The sequence below is a fragment of the Staurois parvus genome, unplaced genomic scaffold (assembly GCF_062004578.1).
Source record: "Staurois parvus isolate SC_StPar_1 unplaced genomic scaffold, SC_StPar_1.0 ptg003082l, whole genome shotgun sequence".
Lineage (NCBI taxonomy): Eukaryota > Metazoa > Chordata > Amphibia > Anura > Ranidae > Staurois > Staurois parvus.
In genome coordinates this window covers 145446-156959 of record NW_028320878.1, presented here as the reverse complement: position 1 = coordinate 156959, position 11514 = coordinate 145446, and the positions used below count along the sequence as shown (strand labels likewise).

Sequence of the window (11514 nt, the reverse complement as noted above, 5' to 3'; positions counted from 1 at the left end):
ACCAAGACAGGAAGTGAGGGGAAATCGTCCAATGGGGACACCAAGACAGGAAGTGAGGGGAAATCATCCAGTCGTGACACCAAGACAGGAAGTGAGTGGAAATCCTCCAATGGGGACACCAGGATAGGAAGTGAGGGGAAATCATCCAGTGGGGACACCAGGACAGGAAGTGATCGGGAATCTTTCAATGGGGACACCAAGACAGGGAGTGAGGAGAAATCTTCCAATGGGGACACCAAGACAGGAAGTGAGGGGAAATCATCCAGTGGGGACACCAAGACAGGAAGTCAGTGGAAATCATTAAGTGGGGACACCAGGACAGGAAGTGAGGGGAAATCATCCAGTGGGGACACCAAGACAGGAAGTGAGGGGGAATCATCCAGTGGGAACACCAAGACAGGAAGTAAGGGGAGTGGAGCAGCACAGTGGCTAAGTGCTTAGCACTTCCGCCTGGCAGTACTCGGGTCATTGGTTCGAATCCCAACCACGGCACCACCTGCCTGGAGTTTGCATGTTCTCCCTGTGCCTGTGTGGGTTTCCTCCGGGTACCCCGGTTTCCTCCCACACTCCAAAGACATGCTGGTAGGTGAATTGTCTCCTGTCTAAATTGTCCCTAGTATGTGTATGTATGAATGTGAGTTAGGGACCTTAGATTGTACGCTCCTCGGGGGCGGGGACTGATGTGAATGTACAATATATATGTAAAGCGCGGAGTAAATTGACGGCACTATATAAGTACCTGAAATAAATAAATTAAAAAATAAAATAAAAAACATCGGGGCCCCTCCTGGCGCTCACCCACATTGGAGTCCCTCCTGGCACTCACACAGATTGGGGCCCCTCCTGGCGCTCACCTACATTGGAGTCCCTCATGGAGCTCACACACTTGGGGGCCCCTTCTGGCGCTCACCCACATTGGAGTTTCTCATGGAGCTCACACACATCGGGGCCCCTCCTGGTGCTCACCCACATCGGGGCCCCTCCTGGTGCTCACCCACATTGGGGTTCCTCCTTGGGCTCAGACACATCGGAACCCCTCCCAGTGCTCACCCACATTGGGGCCCCTCCTGGTGCTCACCCACACCGGAGCCCCTTCTAGGGCTCAGACACATTGGGTCCCTTTCTGGCTCTCACACACATTGGGGTCCCTCCTGGTACCCACATGTATTGGGGCCTCTCCTGGGGCTCACACACGACGGGGCCCCTCCTGGCACTCAGTGGATTATTGTGGGCAGGTGAAGGGTTAGCGGGTGTGGTGAGTTGGGGCGTTCCTCGGGGGAGGGGATGGTGAGCTCAGTCCTCTGACACCATAGAGGTCACCATTGGCCATAGAGGGGGATTCTGGGAGGATGTCAGGACTATGGAATGGCCCTCGAAGGATTTCCAGTCTGAAGGGTCCCCACTATAGAAGATACAGATGTATGAAGAAGAGATCGGAGCCATCCCGAAGATCAGCCAATTGGGAGGATCCAAGACCATCCGATACACAATATCAGGTGAATCTTCCTGTGTGTGGACTGATCAGATCCTCTGCGTGCCGCAGACCGCTCCATACACGTCTATGAGGCAGGAAGGTGTGTGCTATCCCCCCATGGAGCGTGGCCCTGCACTAGGGGCCCACAGCTGTGCTGTGCTGAGGTGCAATTCATTCTTAATGGCCCCCAAATGTAGCAGCCAACAATGCGTGGTCACCTCCTGCCGTCCGATATTGTGTGTAGGCCAGCCCAGGGAAAGGAAGGAGCTGCTGGGCTGCGGGATCACCGTCCCACATGCATAGACATAGACAAACGCTGCCCTCTGAAGAGCAATCTGCAATGGATCATCTTTCAGAGAGTTTTTTTTTTTTCCCTCTATTGGAAATATTTTCTTACGTCCTGACCTGGTGTCCACATTGGAAGATTTCCCCTCACTTCCTGTCCTGATGTCCCTATTGGAAGATTTCCTCTCACTTCCTGACCTGGTGTCCCCATTGGAAGATATCTCAATTGCAAGATTCCCCTCAGTTCCTGCCCTGCTGCCCCATTAGATGATTTCCCCTCACTTCCTGTCCAGGTGTCCCCCTTAGATTTCCTCTCACTTCCTGACCTGGTGTCCACATTGAAAGATTTCCCCTCGCTTCCTGTCCTGGTTTTCCCATTGGAAGATTCACCTCATGTTCTGTCCTGCTGTACCTCTCACTTCCTGTCCAGGTGTCCCCATTAGAAGATTCCCTCTCACTTCCTGTCCTGGTGTCCACGTTGGAAGATTCCCCTCACTTCCTGTCCAGGTGTCCCAATTAGAAGATTCCCTCTTACTTCCTGTCCAGGTGTCCTCATTAGAAGATTCCCTCTCACTTCCTGCCCTGCTGCCCCATTGGAAGATTTCCTATCCAGGTGTCCCCAATGGAATATTTCCCCTCACTTCCTGTCCAGGTGTCTCCAATGGAAGATTTCCCCTCACTTCCTGTCCTGGTGTTCCCATTAGAAGATTTCCCCTCACTTCCTATCCAGGTGTCCCTATTGGAATATTTCCCCTCACTTCCTGTCCTGGTGTTCCCATTAGAAGATTTTCCCCTCACGTCTTGTCCTGGTGTCCATATTAGAGGATTTCCTCTCGCTTCCTGCCCTTGTGTCCCCATTGGAAGATTTTCCCTCGCTTCCTGTCCTGCTGTCCCCATTGGAAGATTCCCCTCACTTACTGACCCTTGTATCCCAATTGCAAGATTCCCCTTAGTTCCTGCCCTGCTGCCCCATTGGAAGATTTACTCTCACTTCCTATCCAGGTGTCCCCAATGGACGATTTCCCCTCACTTCCTATCAGGTGTCCCCATTGGAAGACTTCCTGTCCTGGTGTTCCCATTAGAAGATTTCCCCTTGCTTCCTGTCCTGTTGTCCTCATTAGAAGATTTCCCCTCACTTCTTATCCAGGTGTCCCCATTGGAATATTTTCCCTCACTTCCTGTCCTGGTGTTCCCATTGGAAAATTTTCCCTTGCTTCCTGTCCTGGTGTCCCCATTGGAAGATTTTCCCTCGCTTCCTGTCCTGGTGTCCATTGTTCCTCCTCCACTCCGTTGTTCCTCCTCCGCTCCATTGTTCCTCCTCCGCTCCGTCATGTCTCGCCCCATATAGCAGGTTTTATGGGGGCTGCACATCTGGTTTTTTTTTATAGGACCCTGGGCATGGTCAGGTTAGGCGGAGGAGGGGGGGTAACAATAAAGGGCAGGACCTGCAACCTCTGCTACTGAAGAAGTTCAGAGCTCATAGGGGGAGGGGGGGGGGACCCATGTTGGTCCCTTCCGTCGCCCTGGGTGGTAGAGGACCTTTCCCCGACGCTGGTGGGATCCATTTTCACCGTCATGTCGGTGAATTCCAATTTCCCCTCCACGCCGTGGGCCGCCCAGCGTGCCGGGTCTTGTTCTGCTCACAGATCTGCCCGGACTTCACTCTTCAAACAGCCCCAAACCCCAGGCCGGGCTCCACAGACCAAACACCAAGTCAGCACGAATTTCTGTGTGTTTGCACAAGAGACCTTTTCAGGACTCGGTCTGCTCGCCGTGCCTTTTATTGAATTATCGCCACGCCTGGAAATTTATGATACTAATCCGAGGGGAGCTTGTGTACTTGTGCCTGCGGGCAAAACACAGCCGGAGACCCGCTCTCATTATTGGCTGGGGCTTTTTTTTTTTTTTTTTGTTTGTTTTTACATCCCCCATTCCAGCAGCTGGATATTCAAGACACAACTGCATACCTATCCAGACTTTTCCTGCCGGAGCCTGTTCTCCCTGGGAGTTCGCCGTCTGCTCGCAAAACCTACGCAAGGTAAGTCCCCGTCCATGGTTTGGAATGGAGGGAGAGGGTCACCTGGTGCATGGTGACCACCGGGCGTTTCTCTGTGTTTTATATTTAGATCTTTATTTTAGAGAAACCTTGTGACGGGAGAAGAAGGTCCAAGTGGTCCACCTGGTCTGCATAGATCTAGGATTGTCCCAAGCATCTTTAAAGTTAGTGGCTGATCTAGGACCCACAAGCTCTCTCTAGATGGTCACCTGATGCATGGAGACTACCAAGCGTTTCTCCTATTTTATAGAAACCTTGTGACGGGAGAAGAAGGTCCAAATGGTCCACCTGGTCTGCATAGATCTAGGATTGTCCCAAGCATCTTTAAAGTCAGTGGCTGTTGACTGACCCACAAGCTCTTTCTAGATGGTCACCTGATGCATGGGGACTACCAAGCGTTTCTCCTATTTTATAGAAACCTTGTGACGGGAGAAGAAGGCCCAAGTGGTCCATCTGGTCTGCACCTTCATGGCAGGATAGATCTAGGATTGTCCCAAGCATCTTTAAAGTCAGTGGCTGTTGACTGACCCACTACCTCTCTCTCTAGATGGTTACCTGGTGCATGGTGACTACCTAGTGTTTCTTTTTTTTTTTCATTTTAAGATCTTTATTGTATAGAAACCTTGTGACAGGAGAAGAAGACCCAAGTGGTCCACCTGGTCTGCACCTTCATGGCAGGATAGATCTAGGATTGTCCCAAGCATCTTTAAAGTCAGTGGCTGTTGACTGACCCAAAGCTTCCCTCTGTAGATGGTCACCTGGTGCATAGTGACCACCCGGCGTTTCTCTCTGTTATATTTAGATCTTTATTTTATAGAAACCTTGTGACGGAAGAAGAAGTCCCAAGTGGTCCATCTGGTCTGCACCTTCATGGCAGGATAGATTCAGGATTGTCCCAAGCATCTTTAAAGTTAGTGGCTGTTGACTGACCCACAAGCTCTCTCTAGATGGTCACCTGATGCAAGGTGACTACCAAGCGTTTCTCCTATTTTATAGAAAACCCTGTGACGGGAGAAGAAGGCCCAAGTGGTCCATCTGGTCTGCACCTTCATGGCAGGATAGATCTAGGATTGTCCCAAGCATCTTTAAATTCAGTGGCTGTTGACTGACCCATTACCTCTGTCTGTAGATGGTGACCACCAAGTGTTTCTCTTATTTTAGAGGAACGTTGTGACGGAGAAGAAGACCCAAGTGGTCCATCTGGTCTGCACCTTCATGGCAGGATAGATCTAGGATTGTCCCAAGCATCTTTAAAGTCAGTGGCTGTTGACTGACCCATTATCTCTCCCTGTAGATGGTGACCACCAAGCGTTTCTCTATATATTTTTTATTAAGATCTTTATTTTATAGAAACCTTGTGATGGGAGAAGAAGGTCCACCTGGTCTGCATAGATCTAGGATTGTCCCAAGCATCTTTAAAGTCAGTGGCTGTTGACTGACCCACGAGCTCTCTCTAGATGGTCACCTGATGCATGGTGACTACCAAGCGTTTCTTTTTTTTTTTTTTTTATTTTAAGATCTTTATTTCATAGAAACCTTGTGACGGGAGAAGAAGGCCCAAGTGGTCCATCTGGTCTGCACCTTCATGGCAGGATAGATCTATGATTGTCCCAAGCATCTTTAAATTCAGTGGCTGTTGACTGATCCACTACCTCTCTCTGTAGATAGAGACCAACAAGCGTTTCTCTTATTTTAGAGAAACGTTGTGATGGGAGAAGGAGGCCCAAGTGGTCCATCTGGTCTGCACCTTCATGGCAGGATAGATCTAGGATTGTCCCAAGCATGTTTAAATTCAGTGGCTGTTGACTGACCCACTAGTTCTCTCTAGATGGTCACCTGATGCATGGTGACTACCAAGCGTTTCTCCTATTTTATAGAAACCTTGTGACGGGAGAAGAAGGCCCAAGTGGTCCATCTGGTCTGCATCTTTATGGCAGGATAGATCTAGGATTGTCCCAAGCATGTTTAAATTCAGTGGCTGTTGACTGACCCACTACCTCTGTCTGTAGATGGTGACCACCAAGTGTTTCTCTCTATATTTTATATTTAGATCTTTATTTTATAGAAACCTTCTGACGGGAGAATAAGGCCCAAGTGGTCCACCTGGTCTGCACCTTCATGGCAGGATAGATCTAGGATTGTCCCAAGCATCTTTAAATTCAGTGGCTGTTGACTCACCCACTACCTCTCTCTGTAGACGGTGACTAACAAGCGTTTCTTTTTATTTTACATTTAGATCTTTATTTTAGAGAAACCTTGTGATGGGAGAAGAAGGTCCAAGTGGTCCACCTGGTCTGCATAGATCTAGGATTGTCCCAAGCATCTTTAAAGTCAGTGGCTGTTGACTGACCCAAAGCTTCCCTCTGTAGATGGTCACCTGGTGCATAGTGACCACCCGGCGTTTCTCTCTGTTATATTTAGATCTTTATTTTATAGAAACCTTGTGACGGAAGAAGAAGTCCCAAGTGGTCCATCTGGTCTGCACCTTCATGGCAGGATAGATTCAGGATTGTCCCAAGCATCTTTAAAGTTAGTGGCTGTTGACTGACCCACAAGCTCTCTCTAGATGGTCACCTGATGCAAGGTGACTACCAAGCGTTTCTCCTATTTTATAGAAACCCCCCTGTAACGGGAGAAGAAGGCCCAAGTGGTCCATCTGGTCTGCACCTTCATGGCAGGATAGATCTAGGATTGTCCCAAGCATCTTTAAATTCAGTGGCTGTTGACTGACCCATTACCTCTGTCTGTAGATGGTGACCACCAAGTGTTTCTCTTATTTTAGAGGAACGTTGTGACGGAGAAGAAGACCCAAGTGGTCCATCTGGTCTGCACCTTCATGGCAGGATAGATCTAGGATTGTCCCAAGCATCTTTAAAGTCAGTGGCTGTTGACTGACCCATTATCTCTCCCTGTAGATGGTGACCACCAAGCGTTTCTCTATATATTTTTTTATTAAGATCTTTATTTTATAGAAACCTTGTGATGGGAGAAGAAGGTCCAAGTGGTCCACCTGGTCTGCATAGATCTAGGATTGTCCCAAGCATCTTTAAAGTCAGTGGCTGTTGACTGACCCACGAGCTCTCTCTAGATGGTCACCTGATGCATGGTGACTACCAAGCGTTTCTTTTTTTTTTTTTTTTTTTATTTTAAGATCTTTATTTCATAGAAACCTTGTGACGGGAGAAGAAGGCCCAAGTGGTCCATCTGGTCTGCACCTTCATGGCAGGATAGATCTATGATTGTCCCAAGCATCTTTAAATTCAGTGGCTGTTGACTGATCCACTACCTCTCTCTGTAGATAGTGACCAACAAGCGTTTCTCTTATTTTAGAGAAACGTTGTGATGGGAGAAGGAGGCCCAAGTGGTCCATCTGGTCTGCACCTTCATGGCAGGATAGATCTAGGATTGTCCCAAGCATGTTTAAATTCAGTGGCTGTTGACTGACCCACTAGTTCTCTCTAGATGGTCACCTGATGCATGGTGACTACCAAGCGTTTCTCCTATTTTATAGAAACCTTGTGACGGGAGAAGAAGGCCCAAGTGGTCCATCTGGTCTGCATCTTTATGGCAGGATAGATCTAGGATTGTCCCAAGCATCTTTAAAGTCAGTGGCTGTTGACTGATCCACTACCTCTCTTTGTAGACGGTGACTACCAAGCGTTTCTTTTTATTTTATATTTAGATCTTTATTTTAGAGAAACCTTGTGACGGGAGAAGAAGGTCCAAGTGGTCCACCTGGTCTGCATAGATCTAGGATTGTCCCAAGCATCTTTAAAGTCAGTGGCTGTTGACTGACCCAAAAGCTCTCTCTAGATGGTCACCTGGTGCATGGTGACTACCAAGCGTTTCTTTTTTTTTTTTTTATTTTAAGATCTTTATTTCATAGAAACTTTGTGACGGGAGAAGGCGGCCCAAGTGGTCCACCTGGTCTGCACCTTAATGGCAGGATAGATCTATGATTGTCCCAAGCATCTTTAAAGTCAGTGGCGGTTGACTCGCCCACTACCTCTCTCTGTAGACAGTGACTACCAAGCGTTTCTTTTTATTTTATATTTAGATCTTTATTTTAGAGAAACCTTGTGATGGGAGAAGAAGGTCCAAGTGGTCCATCTGGTCTGCACCTTCATGGCAGGATAGATCTAGGATTGTCCCAAGCATCTTTAAATTCAGTGGCTGTTGACTGATCCACTAGCTCTCTCTGTAGATGGTGACCAACAAGCGTTTCTCCTTTTTTAGAGAAACGTTGTGACGGGAGAAGAAGGCCCAAGTGGTCCATCTGGTCTGCACCTTCATGGCAGGATAGATCTAGGATTGTCCCAAGCATCTTTAAATTCAGTGGCTGTTGACTGACCCACAGCCTCCCTCTGTAGATGGTCACCTGGTGCATAGTGACCACCGCGCGTTTCTCTCTGTTATATTTAGATCTTTATTCTATAGAAACCTTGTGACGGGAGAAGACGGTCCAAGTGGTCCACCTGGTTTGCACCTTCATGGCAGTATAGATCTATGATTGTCCCAAGCATGTTTAAATTCAGTGGCTGTTGACTGACCCACTACCTCTCTCTCTAGATGGTCACCTGGTGCATGGTGAATACCAAGCGTGTCTTTTTTTATTTTTATATTTAGATCTTTATTTTAGAGAAACCTTGTGACGGGAGAAGAAGGCCCAAGTGGTTCATCTGGTCTGAACCTTCATGGCAGGATAGATCTATGATTGTCCCAAGCATCTTTAAAGTCAGTGGCTGTTGACTGATCCACTACCTCTCTTTGTAGACGGTGACTACCAAGCGTTTCTTTTTATTTTATATTTAGATCTTTATTTTAGAGAAACCTTGTGACGGGAGAAGAAGGTCCAAGTGGTCCACCTGGTCTGCATAGATCTAGGATTGTCCCAAGCATCTTTAAAGTCAGTGGCTGTTGACTGACCCAAAAGCTCTCTCTAGATGGTCACCTGGTGCATGGTGACTACCAAGCGTTTCTTTTTTTTTTTTTTATTTTAAGATCTTTATTTCATAGAAACTTTGTGACGGGAGAAGGCGGCCCAAGTGGTCCACCTGGTCTGCACCTTAATGGCAGGATAGATCTATGATTGTCCCAAGCATCTTTAAAGTCAGTGGCGGTTGACTCACCCACTAGCTCTCTCTGTAGATGGTGACCAACAAGCGTTTCTCCTTTTTTAGAGAAACGTTGTGACGGGAGAAGAAGGCCCAAGTGGTCCATCTGGTCTGCACCTTCATGGCAGGATAGATCTAGGATTGTCCCAAGCATCTTTAAATTCAGTGGCTGTTGACTGACCCACAGCCTCCCTTTGTAGATGGTCACCTGGTGCATAGAGACCACCGAGCGTTTCTCTCTGTTATATTTAGATCTGTGTTCTATAGAAACCTTGTGACGGAAGAAGAAGACTCAAGTGGTCCATCTGGTTTGCACCTTCATGGCAGTATAGATCTAGGATTGTCTCAAGCATCTTTAAAGTCAGTGGCTGTTGACTGACCCACAAGCTCTCTCTAGATGGTCACCTGGTGCATGGTGACTACCTGGCGTTTCTTTTTTTTTCATTTTAAGATCTTTATTGTATAGAAACCTTGTGACGGGAGAAGAAGTCCCAAGTGGTCCATCTGGTCTGCACCTTCATGGCAGGATAGATCTAGGATTGTCCCAAGCATCTTTAAAGTCAGTGGCTGTTGACTGATCCACTACCTCTCTCTGTAGATGGTGACCAACAAGCGTTTCTCTTATTTTAGAGAAACCTTGTGACGGGAGAAGAAGGTCCAAGTGGTCCACCTGGTCTGAATAGATCTAGGATTGTCCCAAGCATCTTTAAAGTCAGTGGCTGTTGACTGACCCACAGCCTCCCTCTGTAGATGGTCACCTGGTGCATAGTGACCACCAAGCGTTTCTCTCTGTTATATTTAGATCTTTATTTTATAGAAACCTTGTGATGGAAGAAGAAGACCCAAGTGGTCCATCTGGTCTGCACCTTCATGGCAGGATAGATCTAGGATTGTCCCAAGCATCTTTAAAGTCAGTGGCTGTTGACTGACCCACTACCTCTCTCTGTAGATAGTGACCACCAAGCGTTTCTTTATATTTAGATCTTTATTTTATAGAAACCTTTTGATGGGAGAAGAAGGCACAAGTGGTCCACCTGGTCTGCACCTTTATGGCAGTATAGATCTAGGATTGTCCCAAGCATCTTTAAATTCAGTGGCTGTTGACTGACCCACTACTTCTCTCTAGATGGTCACCTGGTGCATGGTGACCACTGGGAGTTTCTCTATATTTTATATTTAGATCTTTATTTTATAGAAACCTTGTGACGGGAAAAGAAGACCCAAGTGGTCCATCTGGTCTGCACCTTCATGGCAGGATAGATCTATGATTGTCCTAAGCACGTTTAAATTCAGTTGCTGTTGACTCGCCCACTACCTCTGCTGGAACTCTGTTCCAAGCATCAACCACCCTTTCAGTAAAATAATACTTTTTAAAGTTAGTATTGAACTTTCCTCCTGCTGGTTTGAGGTCATGTCCCCTTGTTCCTGGCCTCCTGAACCTTATTCACCTTTTAACGTATCTCAAATGTTCCAGTCATTCCCATCCTTTCCCTTCTGTCCTCCAGTTTCTGCAGTCTCTCCTGGTTCCTCAGACCTTTTGCCATTTTGGTGGCCTTCTCTGGACTTGTTCTATCAATGTCTCCTTGTAAGTGAGGACTCCAGAACTGGACATACACTGCTCAAAAAAATGAAAGGAACACTTTGAAAACGCATCAGATCTCAATGAGGAAAAGTCTCCGGCTAAATCTCTATACTGACATGGATGGGGTAATGTGTTGGGAACGTAAGGACGCCCCATCATTTGGTGGAAATGAAAAAAATCGACCTACAGAGGACTGAATTCAAAGACACCCCGAAAATCAAAGTGAAAAAATGATGCAGCAGGCGAGTCCATTGTGCTGAAATGTCATTGCAGCAACTCAGAATGGTCCTCAGTAGTCTGTGTGGCCCCCACGTGCTTGTATGCATGCCTGACAACGTCGAAGCATGCTCCTAATGAAACCACGGATGGTGTCCTGGGGTGGTTTCCTCCCAGATCTGGACCAGGGTGTCACTGAGCTCCTGGACAGCCTGAGGTGCAATCTGGCGTCGTCGGATGGATCGAAACATGACATCCCAGAGGTGTTCTATTGGATTTAGGTCAGGAGAGCGTGGGGGCCATTCAATGGTATCAATTCCTTCATCCTCCAGGAACTGCCTGCATGCTCTCACCACATGAGGCCGGGCATTGTTGTTCACCAGGAGGAACCCAGGACCCACTGCACCAGCGTAGGGTCTGACAATGGGTCCAAGGATCTCATCCCGATATCTAATGGCAGTTAGGGTGCCATTGTCCAGCCTGTAGAGGTCTGTGCGTCCCTCCATGGATATGCCCCCCAGACCATCACTGACCCACCACCAAAACGGTCATGCTGAACCATGTTACAGGCAGCAGAATGTTCTCCACGGCTTCTCCAGACCCTTTCACGTCTGTCACATGTGCTCAGGGTGAACCTGCTCTCATCTGTGAAAGCACAGGGTGCCAGTGGTGGACCTGCCAATTCTGGTGTTCAATGGCAAATGCCAATCCAGCTCTATGGTGCCGGGCAGTGAGCACAGGGCCCACTAGAGGACGTTTGGCCCTCAGGCCACCCTCATGAAGTCTG

At 47.8% G+C, this 11514-nt stretch overlaps 1 protein-coding gene across 1 annotated transcript in view; it reads left to right on the top strand.

The window, feature by feature from the left end:
- The first annotated feature begins 3255 nt into the window (after positions 1-3255).
- Positions 3256-11514, top strand: part of LOC149428624 (secreted frizzled-related protein 2-like) — a 31612-nt gene continuing 23353 nt past the window's right edge. Inside the window, exon 1 of the mRNA XM_089667194.1 lies at positions 3256-3797. The gene's annotated coding sequence lies outside the window, so the exon portion shown is untranslated. The remainder of the gene's footprint in view (positions 3798-11514) is intronic.